The sequence below is a fragment of the Calidris pugnax genome, unplaced genomic scaffold (genome assembly GCF_001431845.1).
Source record: "Calidris pugnax isolate Ruff unplaced genomic scaffold, ASM143184v1 scaffold76, whole genome shotgun sequence".
NCBI classification, from domain to species: domain Eukaryota; kingdom Metazoa; phylum Chordata; class Aves; order Charadriiformes; family Scolopacidae; genus Calidris; species Calidris pugnax.
Window position 1 is genome coordinate 2913031 of NW_015090827.1, and position 18255 is coordinate 2931285.

Here is an 18255-nt window from a genome sequence, read left to right on the forward strand (position 1 = left end):
GGGAACAGAGGGCCCCATATGTCGGCCAGATACTTCCCACAGGGAAGTCTGCTGCCTCCCTGGAGCCCGTGTTAGATATGTAACTAGAAGGCTGCCTAGTCTGGTACAGCCCTTTGACTACTATCCCTTAGTAGTTATGCAGGTGGGAAGCGACGAGGTCAATACCAGAAATTTAAAAATGATCAAAAAGGACTTTAAGACACTGGGAAAACTGGTTGAGGGATCAGGGGCACAGAGGCCCCATCCCTGGAGATATTCAAGGAGAGGCTCGACGAGGCCCTGGGCAGCCTGGTCTGGTTGGGGGTGTCTCTGCTGACTGCGGGGAGGTCGGACTAGATGACCTTGAAGGTCCCTTCTGACCCAGATGATTCTATGATTCTATGCCAAGATGATCTGTCAAGTTAGAGGTGGAATAAAAGAGTGACTTGCTTGGCATGTGCAAGGACAAGACATACCCAGGAGACAACAGACATGTGAAAAGGAAAGGAGGAGAAAACTCAAGATGACCTAGTGGTGGGACGTATCTTGCTTTAAAAGTAGCCTTTATCCTGAGGTCATCTGAATCCCAGCCTTTGTCCATGTTCAGGATCTTTCCTCAAATATGTAACTAATTGTACTTGAAATCAAAGTTTACTTGTACATTTGGGGATATGGTCAAATGCTGAGGTGAAGTTATTAGCCAAAAGTTCATATATTTACACTTCCTATAAATCTTCACTGCTTCTTCCACAGTTGGGAAAACAAAACAAAATTCCTTGTCATATCCAGATACATTATTGACAGAATCAAAGAGAATAACAAACAGAAGCAAAGAGAATAACAAGTGAATGCTCACTCAAAAGCTGATACAGCCTTAACTCATGTCTGCAATAGGAAGATATCAAACTCCTCTGCCTTCTTTGAAATAACTCCAGTAATCATGTGAAAAATGGTGCACTGAAGGAATGGGTTTTTAGAATATTCTGGGGAGGGGAAAAAAAAGTAATAACCTATTAAAATGTTGTGGGTTTTTTAATTGCAACTTAATATTTTTTTTTCTTAACTTGATGAATTCATAATGTTTACAGTTATTAGATCAAACTGGGGAGGAGGCTTTATTGCTCCAGGTGTTGCAGTGATTGGAGGAGACTATTATATTGGCTCTGAACCCCTCTCAGCCAGGCTGTAGCTTTCATCCAAGACATTTAGACAGTCCAAATCTGCACAGTCATTCATTTCAATAGCATTCTCTTACAGTTTTATTGTACTGCTGCTATGCTCATATCAATAAATATTTCTAATTGACTTGACAATTTGCAGCTTTTCAAAGGGATTAGTCAAAAGGAGCTGAATTCCAAGTTCAATTAATATGCTATGAATGTCGTAAAGAGCACACAAAGGATTAAAGGTAAGAATTTAAAACTGATTTGCTTTACAGTCATCCCCTGTGGATGGTCTAAATCAAGCACAACAGCCACCAAGGAAAGTACTCCAGGATTTTCTGTGACCACTGAAGTCAGCTCCTGTTTTACCAAAAGCAGGACCTTTCCCACCCACCACATAGAAGCAGCTCATCACTGTGTTGACAACCTCAGGATCCACATCCTTAGTTATGATTTGACTGTACAGCATGGAGAAAATACAAAAGAAAGGAAAATACAGTAGTCGCTAGAAATTAAATCTTGGAATTCAAATGCCAGCATTCTCATTTAATGGCCAAAGAACAATTCACATGATTAGAGAAAAAGAGCTTTTTAACCTCCTTGTGGTCGCTTTTATATTTTGCCCAAGTGTGGAATTTATACTTAAAAAACTATATTAACGCTGAAATAGTACAATGAATAATACCATCCAGTGAGTCCCCAGATATTGAATGTGAATCCTAAGAGGATATGTAGACTCATATTAAGAAAAGGCTGTCTCCCTGCCTTGTTGGATTGCTTGTAAAGCTAGTTCTTTTAACAGCTTTTGTCCTCCACGTTCCCTGACCAGATCACGGTGGTGACAGATAGACCGCTGACAACATATCAGTGCTGTACCCTGGGTTCATTCCAATCTGACATTTAAAATTGTAACAGAAAAGATGCATGAAATGAAAGACTGACTTTCTATGTTTCTTCCTAAAGCTCATACTTTTTAGTCTATAAAAATAATCATTACTACTTTTAAATTATTTTATAAAGTTGATTCATGACAGTTTCTCACTTTTAGGGCATATGGAACCAGGATATTCAAGATATATTTGCAAGAGCACCTGAAAGGTGAAGTCACTGACATAAAGCGTCTGAATCAAATCCGTGTAGTTTATAGGAACTTCAGAACATGAGGTTTAGTTACCACTACTCAGAAATCATTTTTAGTAGTTCTTGGCATCAACAAGGAGTAAGTGAAATACATCTACTGATGAGTCAAAAGAATGAGCAACAGTAAAGCATGTGACAAATTTATAGACCTACACCATATGTCACACATATTTACTCAGGTAAACAGATGATTGATAGAAAAAGTTATATTCTTCTTGCACTTTTAACTGCCCCTTGGCACTTGCGTCCATTAATCTTCATTAGAGTGTGGTATAACATCAAATCTTTAAACAATTGCCAAAAGAATCTTGCTATAATTTCCTGTAAAAACTCACTTTGCTACGTCGAATGCTAAGGCTGAAAAAAACAAAGATATCTAGATGTGAGGGAAAGCAAGTATCTCCCTTGACAGCAGAATGATTATGTTTTTTCCATTGTTTTGTTGTGCTTGTTTTTTTTTAAATTTGCCTTTATTACTTCCCCCAATCTGTTGCACACAGTCCTAAGATTTACTTTTCTTACCTCTACGTACTTCTATTTCTTCTCCATGTCAAATACGATTTGAAACTCTGTCAAAATCCCTCAAAATTCCCAAACAGCATGTGACAGAAGATAGCAAAAGATGGAAAAACCTTTCACCTTGATTTACAGTAGATACAATTGCCTAATATCAGTTCCTACCCTACTAGTTTTTGGATCTCTTCTTATTCTATAGATTAAGAGACTGGAATGATTTTGTTCAATGCTTATTTACTCATATTTGACAGGTAAATAGTAATTAAAATAATAATAATGGAAAAAACAATGACCAACAAAAAGAAAGCAGATTTGATTTCAAAACTAAATCACTCATTCTGTTACTTTGGAAATACTCGATGGAAAGATAGGCAATGGTAACCGTTAATAGGCTATAGGGTTAAGAGAGCCACAAAACTTATAGCTCCAGAATTAGAATATGTGATTCTTCTTTACATTCTTAGTTTTTTTTTGCTTCCCCTAAACAAGAATAAGCATATGTGTTAGAGGAAATCCTCTTTTTTTTTTTCCCCCCAGTACTTGCAATCCTTCAGTGTAGGCTGATACATCTAACTCTACACCTTGCCATACTATTAAGTTCTGTATTTCGTTTCTGTGTCTTTTTCTGTCCACAGAGGGGGGAAGTTGAAAATAATGGAAAGAGTAAGGTTAGGAAAATGCACTTGAACAGTGCCAGGCATATAGAAAATGTCTCGGCATCCTGAGTTATTTTAGAAATCAAACGCTGCTATTTCCTAAATGATTACTGCTGTCCAGATAATAACATTTCAGTTTGTTCTGCAGACTCCCTTTTGACTCAGGAATACTCTGCCTCCAGTAAGATACCTGCCGTTTGAGAAAGCTCTTAGCTTTCAGCTCCTGTTCATGTTTTCAGGTTCATATACAGGGCTAGAGGTTGTCTTGCAGTACTTGGTATTTTCCAGAGGTGTAATTCACATATGTGTGGGTTTTTTTAACATTCCTTCTAATCAGCTGTGTGGGTATAAAATCAACAATAGATGTGAAGAAGCTCGAACAGAAAGACACAACTAGGACAAAAAGAAAAAATCTTGAAATATGTTTCGAACAAATTTAGTGTCTGAATGTAGCAAGATATTTATTTTTATAGTGTACACTATGCAGCTCATAATTATGTTTGCATCTGTCTGTTTCTGTATAGCCGAAGAAAAAATAAGTTTTTTTTTTTTAATTTTTAAATGGAATCCTTAAAAAAAGTGTAGCTTTAAATTCAAGGTATAGATGAACCAAATTAATCTCGTAATTAAGAGAGAGTGAGATTAAAAATTCAGAGGAAATTTCAGACTTTTCAGACTTCAGAGAATCACTCAGTATTTCCTTCTGAGGTAAATAAAAGGTGAAGTTCTTTACAATATTGTTGTAGAGTGTTTAAAAGCTAGGGGCAATAAATAGTAAGTCAATTATTTTATCTTTCAAATGAGTAAGAAAACTGTCAGTTCACTGTCAAAGGCTCCTTGGTGTGGTGCTACAGATCTGTGGAATCATACTCATTTTCATTGACTGCTATTTTTTCCCTCTCTTTTTCTGTTTTATTTTATCAGACCTAGCACCTTTTACATCAGTGCACTCACCGATCCTGGTTTGGGTTACCCCATTACTGGCAGGAAATGGCTCTATATTCCATACAGTCTGTGATACACTATTGATGTGTTGACTCCCTGATTACCCAAGACTTTGGTAGATGCATGATAAGTATGGAGAAACCTGTGGTGACCAGTGACAGCCATGGCTGATAAATAAATGGAACATGCCCGGTTTAAATGGGCTGTACATGTCAGACATCTGCCTGGAAATGGTTTTCACTGTTAAAAGAACCTACAAAACTAGCCTACATTTCAGATCTATGTTTCTTCATATTTATTTTTAGCAAAAAAGTTAATTCCACCCTCCAAGTCACACACACAAGAAAGTGATTTTCTGAAAATACTGCAACTGCTCTCAAGAATAACAGAATTTACTGTTCCATAAGCAGATTTTCAAATAACATTTTGGAGGTGAGAAATACTTAACAGAAGCAGAGTAGGTTGCCTCCCAATGCTTTCCCAGTTGTGCTAAGGCTATTCTCTTCCTGCTGAAGCATTACAGCCTTTGGCAGGTTCTTAATCCATATAGGACAGAGCAGATATTCTTACCCAGTTAAGTAACAGTTCTATTACTGATGGGATCAAAAGGAGGTTAAAAGATATGTACTCCTTTGGTTTCTTTAATAAACCTAACAATTATATTTATATTGCAGGTCTTGACATAACACCCTCTCAGTGCGAACATTTCAAAACCATCACACTGAATATAAATCTAATTAATAGCCAGATAGTCAGATTAATAGCAGACAGATTATGGATATACTCAGTTATTCATTTGTAGAAGTCACTGTAAATTGGTAGAAGAAAATAGAGATGGATAGAGGGATGGTGAACTTTCAGAAACAGCTTCAATTATTGCTTTTACAATGTTCACAAGTGCTGCAAATGTAAACATTATGAACTGAAATATGGATTTGGGGTTGGGCAAACCTTCATCTTCCATTCATTGTTCACTGCAAAACTGTTTCCATCTACGAGGGAAGTGATGTAACCATAATGCAAAACAGTCGAGTTGTCCAAATTTCTTTTCCTCTGGCTCTGTGAATCGTACTCTGGGCTGTGTATTAATCCACTTCTTATGGAAAGAGGAAAGAATTTCCTCTTGCATGAAGTTTGTCATTTCCAACAGTTTTTCCAAGAAACTGGAGGTGTGGTTTAAATTTCCTTTGCCTGACAAGGTCTTTGCAATGCCATTTTGTGTACATCCAGATGTACAGGTTCAGGTGATGCTCTGTATATTTGGTGATCAAATTGGAGCTCATGTGAGAATGGGGTGCCTGGCTCCCAGGAATAGTGAGCATAAGGGAATGCCAGGGCAGCTCTGCAGTTCAAAAAACAGATGCTGAGTTTATTCAAATGTCTCCATCACCAGGTGGTTACATTCTTGTTTCTTGTACATTCAGGATTTAGACACCTAAACACACTAGGAGTATTTTATGGGAAAAGTGAACTACCCAAATGTGACACCTTTTTGGCTTCTGTGACACTTAGGATGATAAAATTCTGATCCCTGTCTAGAGCTCCTACATGAAAGTGACAGTAGATATAAGAACTGCAAATTATACCCAAATATGGATTTTAGAAATACCAAATCTTTATAATATTGCATCAAATGCTAGATCTAGAGTTCATTCAAACATTGTACATTTAAACTCAGAATTTATGAAAATGACACTTTATGAATACAAGAAATTCTGAACCTCAATCTTTTTCCAAACTCTTATGACTTTGAATTGAAAAAAAAATAAGGATATGAAAATCACTTGGCTTGATGGCACTGAAAGGTAAAATTTTGATTTTGACAATTTATCTTGCAATAGAATAACAAATTTCATCACAAATATCATGATTTGTGGCATCAGCCATTTAGCTGCTTAATTTTAATGAGGTGGTGTTCCTCAAGGAAAGCGGTATTATCTCAGAACATTTTATAAGATTTCAGATTTTATTTTTTTTTTCATGTCTCAGATGCAAATGTGCATTTCACCTTAACAACTCAAAAATGGGAGACACAAAAATGTTTCACGTTGGCCCAGCTTTCCTTCCCTGGAAGGAAAGGAGGTGGGGAGAGTAAGTTACCAGACATTTCACAGGTACATACTTGACTCCTGTATCAAGAGACTTGAATTGAGCAATGGCATAGCAGAGTGACGGTGAATTTACTCCTAGTTGAGACCATATCCTAACACAGCCAATTAGATACTATTTTTTCCGACTCCAAAACGTAAACCAGAGAACAGTAAGGACACCTAGGATAAGACCCTGCTTATCACGATATTGTTTGTATAAATTACACACAGGAGAGCTTTTCAAATTTATCCTGCCTTTTAAGAACATCCCACCGCAAAAATATTTTGCAACTAGCACTGAATTAAATCCATTGTACTTTCCTGTGACACTGATGAAGGAATTGTGTGCTGTGTTTTCATGACAAACACATCATTAGTGTACATACATTTAAGCTGATTATTTCATTCAGCACAAGAGACGTTAGGGTTAGAATGATACAAAAGCACAAATCACACTTGATGTTTCCCAAATACCAAGCTTTGTGTGATCTAATCAAGATTTCATCAAATGTTTTATTAAACTCAGTCACGCGAGCCTTGCTGAAGCCAGATGATCTCTTATTATCAACCAGCAGTAAATTACATTCATTTTTGGACTGAATTTCAATGAAACCCTTCCTAAAATACTTGGAAGCTAGAAGGGGGTCATCTTACAAAAATACAAAATTGCTGCTTTGTTTTTCCCCAGAAATTAAATGGTGAGCAGAGGAAATCAGGGTTATAAATGCTAGTGATCCTAAAAAAAGTGGAAATTATGATGTTAGCAATATGTGATAGGATCATTAATGACCAAAAAGGAATTCACTTTGATTTGCTAGTTACTCCTCATTTCTGTTACAAGCAGTACGATGTTAGCAATATGTGATATGATCATGAATGACCAAAAGGAATTCACTTTGATTTGCTAGTTACTCCTCATTTCTGTTACAAGCAGTATCTTTTTAATTACATGACAAATAATAAGGAAAGATTCCTGACTTCATCAACGTTCTTACCTGTCAACGTTCGCACGTGTAATTGGTTCTCAAGTATCAAAATGTAATGTACAAAACATCACATAATTCCAGCACTGTATTTAAACCCTTACCTGCAGAGCAGAAATTTAAACTGGACACTTATTTGGAAATTGAGTGAAAAAGAAGGAAATGGCTGATTTTAAATAATATTATTAATGAGGAACTGATAGGCCACATAGCCTTTTCTACCCAAGTATGCTAACTCATTCACATAGTGAAAATATAGCAGTGTCTTTAACCCTTGCTGCAATATAGCCACTTTTAGATTATGTTATGCTACCTCCTATACTACAAATCTTTCTCAGATTGATACCTCAGCAGGTTCAGACCTCAGCTTCTGTAATAATCTAATATAGAAGTTACACCAGGTTGTTGGGAAAATGGCAAGGAAATAATTACTAACTATAAAGGAGATTAGGACAGTCCAGTTTCCCTCAATACTGATTAAAACAAACCAAATATTTCAGGGCATTTAGTAACCAAAATTATTTGTCTTTCAAAATGCAAAGGGGCTGGTAGACAACCACATGGAGGAAGAAGTGCATGGTTTTACTTTCCCTAACAGGGGATATGACTTCAAGATGTTCTTATTTCTTTCTTTAAGATTTTTTTTCACTATTTTGTACTAAAATATCAGAAGACTAAATGTAGCATAACCTTAAATAGGGATGAACTTATGAAAATTGTCTGTTTCTTTATGACAAAAATAAATCCAATTCTATATACATCCAATGGTAAGATTGATTTTGGGGTGGAAGGGACCTTAAAGATCATCGAGTTCTAACCCCCTTGTCATGAGCAAGGACACCTCCCACCAGACCAGGTTGCTCAAAGCCCCATCCAACCTGTCCTTAAACACCTCCAGGGATGGGACGGCCACAACTTCTCTGGGCAACCTGTTCCAGTGTCTCACCACCCTCATCTTAAAGAACTTTTTCTTTATATCCAATCTAAATCTCCCCTCTTTCAGTTTAAAACTGTTACCTCTTGTCCTGTCCCTACAGGCCCTGCTGTAAAGTCTTTCTCCATCTTTCTTATAAGCCCCCTTTCAAGAATTAAAAGGCCACAGTAAGGTCTCCCCAAGTCTTCTCTTCTCCAGGCTGAACCTAGAAAAACCTTAGAAAAATCTGCTCTTGTGCAATAGACTGGTTTGAAAGATTATTTTCGAGTGCTTTTTTTGTTGTTGTTGTTAATTTGCTGAAATGTTACCAACAGAAGAACACCAGTCAACATTGTGTCTCTTTTATTCTTTGTTCTACGTTTAGATGAAATGTAGAAGTCAACAGGTAATGGGTTAAATCAGCAGGTGTAAGTTATTTTATCATTAAAGGAAAAGGTTTATAGAGCAACTGTCACCTCAAGGTTGAGACTCACATGCTGCCCAATACAAGTCCCGTATTATAGGGGTTCTTTTCATTTGTTTTTGGAAGCAAATCTGAGCAAAAGACAAAGGTAATACATCACTTCTGGCAAAGAAATGCGTCTGCAGTTTTCAAATGTAACCTGCTATTCATGACTAACTGTGTGAAATAGAATTAGTTCTGTTTGCCTGACAGCATGAGAAGGTCCATGTCATATATTTCTGAATTCCACGCTTTCAACTTGAATTTGTAAAGCCTGATACTGCTCTACGAAATACAAAGTAGATGTTTTTTAAAGGCGCAGCTATATATATGTATATAAATATATGAATTAACTACTGCAACCCTTTCAGTTCAGCCTAACCCAAACATAATGGCAACATTAAGTTTGAAAACAAGAAGGTGGAGAAATGATAACTCCTTTGAAGAATTACACACTATTTGTGTTAGCTTCTTTCAACTGCATACATAAATATTTAAAAGGCTCAACCCTTACATGTAATATTTTAAATCTTTCTCCCTTCTTATTGGAAAGAAAATGGGATTCAGGACAGAATTCAACAAGAAATGTTTCCGTAACAATTTCCTAAAACTAAGATGCTATCAAAAAAGTTGGTTCTAGAGCTGCTATTTCTGAAGAAAAGCTTCATTTATGTGAAGTGTGGGACTGATCTGAAGTGATTCTGGTATGATCTGAAGAGCTGCAGATGCTGTATGTGCTTCAGTAAATAACATGCATACAACACTGATTAAGATCATTTCAGTCATTTCAATTCTTTTTCAATGTTGATTTTCAATATGTTATAATGCCTTTTGTAATTTATATAACCTCGCAATGATGATGAGACAGTTTCAATCATCTCCTTTTTTTTAGGTCACAGAAAAATTGACAAGAAAATGTGTAGTTTTTTAGTTGCTGTTAACTGAAAAATCTACTTTGGAGGGGTCACTTTGAGATCTAAATCTATGAGGTGTATATCATCACTGATTTATTTCATTTCATGGAATCACATCTGTGGAAACAGCAAATTAAGTCATGATGAAGCCAAGCACCCCGAGGAGTCAGAGAGAAGGATGGTTATTAAGCAAGGAGCAGTTAGGAAGCAATCAAGCTGCTCTCTTTCCGTCCGTATGACTTGCTCTGGAGCAATCGCCTCATCCTCGGAGCTGAAATAACCATCAAATAACGCTGAAGCAACTTCTCTTTAAACACTAAGATCAGGTTCACAGGTGGATCCTTCCAGTGCAGATTGGCACATTGAAATGTGGTCTTAAATTTACATCTTTTCTCCTTTTACTTCTCTTGGACATACACAGACAAAATAGCTTTTCATTTCTAAACCAAACAAAACCGTTTAAGAATGACGAATTTACTGAGTGTGCTACATGTAGGTCTGATCCTGATACCATTGATATCAGCAGGAGTTTGGCAATTTAATTTCAGTGGGAAGATTAGATTGATTAAGCAATGGACATTAGTAAAAATAGACTGTTATTACTGTGTGGTTTGAAATTAGGCAAGTAATCTGTTTCAGTGATAAATCCTAAGGAAACCTAAGTACTTGGGAGAGCACTCCATAATTTCAACTCCTGTATTTGTTAAAACACAAAGACCTTTTTTTCCCTTTGTTCAGTCAGAACAGAAAAGTACAGAAATAATTCTGCTGTTTCAAAAGAAATAACTAGATAAAGAGCTACTACTCCCACATTAAATTCAATAAGAATTTGTTCTGAGAGTAGGTGTACATGTGGAGAAAATAAAAATGAAAGTGAAAATGCGGTATTTTATTAGGAGGAAAGATCTAGAAAGAGAACAGCATCCTTTCACTTAGACATGAATATATTTCTTTCTAATGGACAAAGGAAGTTCTAACTGAGAAGACCATCCTTTTTATAGAAAGGCATTCTTTGGATTATCTTAATTGTAGGCAGGGTCTTGATTCCAACATATGATCCTTCCCACTTTCAGGCAGCCACACTTACATTTTTACTTCCAACTATGATCCAATGTTTATTTGTGTTTTGGTTTTATCCTGATATAATTCAAGCTGTCTGTTTAGGTGGACTTCTGTCACTTTTCTTGACATAACCAAATAGGTCTCCTGTTCAGAAGTCAATCTCTTAAGTTCATCTTGCTGACCTATCTCTAAAGCCTTTCATCCTGACAGTGTGTGTTATACTCTTTCATTATTAAAAACCTGTTTCTTTTGTATCAGGCATTTTACCTCTTTAATAACATAAGAATTGCTACAGCAACAGCATTTTTTCTGTTCCTTTCTGAATTCCTTTCAAGTTATCTATGCACTCCTAAGAACAGAAGACCAACGTCTGCCTACAGTATTTTAGGTGTAATTTGGTATTCAGATCCTCAAGAGTGACTTTGTACTCCTTTGTCACAATATGATCCCTCCCTTCAAACAATTCCTAAATCATATTGACCTTTTCTTGTTGCAAATTTGCTTTATAAACACATATCTAATTTACTGTCCATTATCGCTTGCAAGTCCTTTCATCACTGTTCCTTTCTAGATTACTGTCTCATAGATTGTCTTTATTTCATATTATTTTTTCCCAGATAAATAGTTCACATGAGAAAACCAGCTGCATCTCCATCCTGCTATTTTCTGTGCATATTTTGTCTGCTTTTTGTAGTTCTGAACCTCTGGAGCTCTCAGAATCTATGAATTTAGTATCATCTTCAAATTTAATTACCTTGGTGGTTTACCCCAGCCTTAAATCAGTCAGTAGAATGTTTAAATAAGAGCAGGTGTAACAGTGATCCTGGTAACACACTATTGCACACTTCTGTATACTGGATTCTGTTCATCAGCATCCTTTCTGTTGTCTTTCACTACATTTTCATCTCCCATTTGCTTAGATCCCAAAGCATTGCCATTAATTTTGCATGATGCTACATAAAAACAACACGTGTATGTATGTATGTGCTGTATTTCTTTCATCCATTCATTTTTATGAGCAAAATGACAAAATCGGCTCTTCATTCACTGGATATGACCTTCCTGTTAAGCAGGTCTCATGACTGTGATCTCCTAAATATTCACTTATGGGTAAATTGTCATAGATGCATTCGTTCCACAGAAGAACAAACATATGATGGGCTTATAAAATGATATTTACATTAATAGTCAATCCAGCTGATGTTCTATTCTGACAGCAAACTGTTCGGTGGAAAGGTTTGGGAAGAAGACCTATCCCTAGGTCCCTCATTCCCTACTCTATGGCCAGAAAATATAAATGACTGAGCAGAGGGCACAGTGCAGTTCCCTAATAAATGAGGAGGGACATTATGTTATCTTCTCAAGAGATAAACTGTGACTGTCTTTTGCAATTTGTTTCCAGATCTTCTGCCTGTGTAAGGAGGCTGGAGAAAGTAGGTAATTATATGAGTCTTTGTTTCTTCAAACCATACTATAAAATTCAAGGCTTTTTCATATTATTTTCCTACATTTCTTACATTATATATTATATAATATATATATATTACATATGGTTCCCTAAGCAATGGAGTTGAAGGTATGGTTCCTAAAGATTAATCTTCTCTCTTCCTTTTGGCACGTTTGCGTTTCTCGGGTTCTTTTTAATTCTCTATGGCTTAAACAATTGTAAGTTGTTCAGTAAGTTCATTAGCTATGCCCCTGGATACCCTGGAATGCATGTTCAAAGTCACTATTACCTCCTAATTGTCAAAAGCTGTTTTGCTTGTTTTGCATACCACTAACACTTTCTCCTTTTTTAAAGTCGAGCATTAGGTGAACAAGTTCATATTATCTATTTATCCGATTCCGTATTTATTAATGAGCTAAATCTCACTTGGTTTTCTTTTTCCTTTTGTTAGATCTGCAGATCTTACTCCCTTGACCCTATTTGTCTAGAATCTATTCTGTTGGTTTTATTACCTAATTGTTTCCAGGTGTAGGATATGCACTTTACACTTCTAACAAAGAGATCTTTGTGATTAGCCTATCAATGATTTACTTTTTTCCTTACATTCTGACCATGTTTTTTGATTTTTTTGTAATAAATGCCTCACATCTTATATGACTCACTTCCAAAAATATATATTTCGACAAATATATTTTGGATTTAAGCTTCTGAGATAGCATCCTGATCAATCTGCTACTGCTATGGCCTTTGAACATTGGAAAGAGTTACAACTTACCATCCCAATTACTTCATTTTGCTCTCACAAAATACAGTATTTTTATATTGCTTTGTTCGGGGAGAATTTTTCTAACTTTGTTGAACTGAAGAAGCTTGTGGTCAAAAGGTATTGAATGTCATTGTTTCTCACAGTTTCTACCGATCCTTCTTGAGCAGGCTGGTTAAATCCTTTCATTTCTGGATGAAAAAATTGCCCTCTGTGATGAGGCATGCTTAATTAGTTATGTTTTTATCTAACAGCTGCCTTGCTACATAATGTCCCCTGTGACAGGTATGGTTTTGTGCATCCGGGAGATGGTCCGGGCATCTTTTTCTGTTTCATCCAGTCTTGATGCAGTCTTGTGGATGTTCAATAAAGTTCACCTTATGTGCCTTTTCTCATACTCTTGATAGAACTACTTCACTAAATTTTTATATATATTAAATCGATTTTTTTGTGCTTTGAACATAAGAAGTTCCGTCTAAACAAGAGGAGGAACTTCTTTCTTGTGAGGGTGACAAAACCCTGGAACAGGCTTCCCAGAGAGGTGGTGGACTCTCTTTCTCTAAAGACATTCCAAACCCACCTGGACACGTTCCTGTGGGACCTGCTCTGGGTGACCCTGCTCTGGCAGGGGGTTGGACTGGATGATCTCCAGAGGCCCTTCCAACCCCATAGCATTCTGGGATTCTGTGCGTTAGTTAATCTATATTGACATTCACGTTAGTGTTGTGGTTACTGAATTGGTTTAAGACAGTTTATTTGTCAGTGGAAGTGGGGCCATCTGCCTAACTGGCTACACAGCAAAAGCATGCATACAGGTCCTCACATGCCCATATGCACAGTAAGATGTAGTACTTTGGTATAAATGATTTTTGGTAATTTGGCTGTTGGCCCTTCAGCAAAATATTTCACCATCATTTTATCCATCACTTACCCCCTTCCCCTAACTTGTCCCAGTGTAGAAATTTTCCTCAGTATTTTTAACACAAAAGGTTTTCAGAATTACTTTGTCAGGTTTCAAATACGCTTCTATTCCCCCAAACCACTCAGTGATTTATTTTTTTTTAATTGCTTGTATTAAAAGAACCTGTGTGACCTCAGCTGGGATTAAAATGTAGTTGTGGAAGAACCAGAAAATATACTCAAATGAAACCAGTTGCTATTCTGAAGATCAGATAGTTCAGAGAACCAAATCAGACAAAGAATGGGAGAAGTATCACTATCTTATTTTACAGATAAGGAACTGAATAATAGAGAGATTAAGGTCAGACAGGGAGGCAGTGGCAAGTCTAGGAACTAGTGCCAGGATACTTCCTTAATCACAAAACCATTCTTCATTCTGAAAGATTATGTTGTTTATTCTTCAGACACTTTATGTCTAGAGCTAGGACCCAGCTTCAGATCAAGAGTAAGGATAACTTTACAGTTTGACTTAAAGACTAACTCTGGGATAGAGTCTCTACTGGTCTCTATGTTCTTAGAACTGCAATTCTCAGCTCCTGGTCACCTAGAGATACAGGGAGTTTGGTTCTATGTGGTTAAATTCAGGCCACAGTTGTTTTTACACATCTATTTCCAATTAATTTTAGTAAGTGTTAGACAAAGAGATAAAAGCTACTTTTGTTTTTCATTTCATTCACATTAATTTTCATTATATGAGAATTCAGTTGTCTCCATCTTGCCTCATTTGCATAAATAAACACATCTTTAGGAGGTTAATGTGCTTTTCTTCTGACATAAGTGGGAAGCTGCTGATCCAGAAATGCACCACTTATCACTGCCCATATTTCAACAGTGTGTGGATTCCAAGATCTCCTAATTTACGCCTTTTCAGATTTATCTTGATCTTCTGCCACTGGAGACTTTAGCAGTATCAGAAGTTATGTTTTGCAGTTTCCTAATGGCTTTAAAAGGGAACAGAAAATGTCAACAGGCAAAAAGGCCAAAAAACTGGGAGAACTGATGCTCACTAACAGATCCTTTGGGGATTGGTCGTACCAGTTCCTGGTTCTTTATTTCCACAGGCATTTTTACAATGAATGTTACAAGATCTAAAAGCAAGTTAAATGTTAAAGGTTCTTTAGTCACTGCCTAGTCTACCAAATGAGCGAAAATTGAAGAAAATAACATCTAAAAAGTCTAAGCCCTTGATTTCAAATCTTCAGTAGCTTTAAGAAGCAGTTCTTTCTATTTATAGCTTTAATTATCTTGAATTCTGTGTCTCCCATGGCCTATACAAAGAAGCACAAAACGTATATTTAAAAAGAAACCTGTAAATGCATTTTGTTATCAAAATTAGTTATGTTCTAAATTAGATATACTTTTTATAGAAATGGAAGTTACTAATTTATTTGCTAGTTTGGTTATTTATTCTGTAAGATATTTCCCCATATTAAAAAGCAACAGAAAAGCTCACAACACCTAGATACTGAGTTATTTCAGTTATAATAGCCTCATAATTCATATACTACTTATTTATTTTCTGGTTTATGCAAGAGTAAATGGGGAAGGTGGACTTGTCTAAGTGTCACCCACTGCAAGTGGGACTCACTCATTTGACTCCTTTCTCATGGTCATCACATAACAAGGGATCAAACCATGAATCAGATAGAAAACAGAAAGACAGAGATTAATCTTCTTCATGTGGAAAGTGAGATTCTTATGTTTTGAGCTACAGAATGAAGCATAGGTGGGTGGTTTCCCAGAAATGGAAAAGACAGTGGAGGAAGCTTAACAAATGAAAACATGAACAGCTGATTTGCATAGCCAGAAAATTTTAACAGCCAATTCTTCTAAACCACCTACTCCTCCAGAAAGGCTTTGACTTACAGGATTGAATACAGTAGCCAGGCTTGTTAAGAATAATTTGTAGCTCTTTATCTAATTTTTTTCTGGAGCTCTGAACCATGAAAGACAGGCTCTGTCTCTGTAGGGTTTTCGGTCGGCACCAAGAACTTTGCAGGAGCAGGACATTTCAAACTTACTGCTGCTTTATTTATATCACAAATACTGTCATGGCAACTAATAGCACTTGCACAGACAAGCAACCTTTTGAAGAGACTCAAGCAACAGAACAAGAAAAACTAAAAACAATGTTATCCAACTGTCTGGCAGTGATCTATATTTACAGTGAAGACTGAAAACAGCACCCATCAGCTTCATGTTCAAAAGTGGGTTCCTTAGGAAGTGTTTGGATCCTTGTTGTCTATTTGTCTGTCTGTCTGTCCATCTAACTATTTGGTGTACTGATGTACTACCTATAGTACTGACAAAATAAAGAAAATAAATTCTTTTAATTGAATATGATTGATAAGTACTTCTTTTGCTCTAAAATTGAGTACACAGACTTTAAACAGCAAATATGTTGCACCCTTTGAGCTTGCATTGAGTTATATTCTGAGAAAGGGAGTGTTTTCTCAGTACTGCATATAAGTATCTTTTAAAAACCCAAATCTTAGTTTTCAGAATACAGAATCCACAGAACACAGGAGGCTGTGCACATGGTCCCTCCCACTTTAAATTCTTCATGTTTGGAGCTTAAAGACAATGTGATTGCTCATGGCTAGTTGGGGAGAGTGAAGGATCAGATATGATCAGTAAAGGGCTCAGAATATGTGGCCCTCTGCACAGTATCCCTTTAAAATTGTCGTTGCAGCTCTATATCTCAAGGTCTTGCCACGGGTGTGTTCCAGTAGTGAATAAGTGGCTAATTTTCAGTGGGACAGTGCTTCCCTAACTCACGTTTCCCCTTTAAGGCACTTGGTCAGCATGGGGTATGGTCTGTGACCACCATCCTTGCTCATAAACCGTAGGAAGAAGCAAATGCTTCTTTTAGGCAGAGATGATTCAGATATGCCAAACAGTGCATTAGTTTTGCTTCACCTAAATTCAATTAGACCCTCTGTATGAGGCTTTTAAATCTCACTGATTTTTTTACACTGAATTAAGTATGGCCGGATGTAATAGTCCCAATCAGGATTTTCTGTCCTGAAGAGGTGATCAGACTATGCTTCATATGTCCTTTACCTGCTAGCATGCCAGATTTCTTACAACATGATTATTTCTTTAATAGCATTCCTTTCCCATGGATGTGCAATGAAAATACATTTATAGATATCTTGGAACTGACAGTACCCTGCCTGACAAAAGCCTTTTGAGGAGGAATGATGGAATATCGAAGGCTGTCTTTGTTTTTATCAGAAGGTAAAAATGAAGCAACTGAGCACTTTACAGTTTGTAAGATGTAGCCCTTGGATAAAACAAGAATATTGCTGGCTAAAAGCAGATTTTCTGCTTTGGCAATTCTATTTCCACTGATACCAAATTTCCTTTCAACTCCTGCTCTGGTGTATAAAAGTCTTTCACAGAGGTAAATTACTGTGGTTCTTCTGGGAGTGGACGGGATTTCTTCATTTATTTTCAAGTGTTAAAATCTCGCCAGGGAAGAGACCATATGTCAAAATAAAACCTCCAGATTTTAATGTTAAACTTGTGATTTTGAGGGAAAAATAAGTCATGATTTGTGATTGGGTAAGACTGGCAGCATTATAGAGCTGGCTTTTGACATGTTCAGCGTCCTAACTTGTGGAAAAGAAGGTAATGTAATCTGTAGTATCCAGTATCAGTACCTGTAATATCCAATAGTCTGATACCTGTAGTCTGTATGATGTATAATAACTTTTTTTTTTCCTAGTTATGTGCTTTACAATGCCCAATTATTAACCTGAGTTATAAGCCTCTCAAATTTACCAACAGTAATGTGTTCTCTTTTCTCCCAGTGGCTTGTCATTGGATGTTCAATTACTGTTGTAAATTCCTTTTTCAATCTGCTCTACAGTTTTTTATTTCCTACTAATGATTTCCTATTCTTTACATTAGTTTGAAAGATTTAAATTTGAACATTGTGACAAAATACTCGATTACAATTGCACTGGATCAACCATAGATCAGTAAGAAGTGACAATGTGGCTCTGAGTGACCTTGTTAACTTTCAGATTCCAGAATCAGCCAGAGAGTATTCTCAAATAGAAACAGAAAATAGTCACATAGTTCTTACACATCCCTGTCTTCAAAAGAAAACTATGTTGTAGGAGCCATTTTTCAAGATCCAATCGTCCAACTAATCCAGGATGATCCCAGATGATGTTTGCTTTGTCATTACAACACAGAATAAATTGTATGGAGTAATAAATCGTATGTCTTCTGTGTTTTTAAGCAATATGGA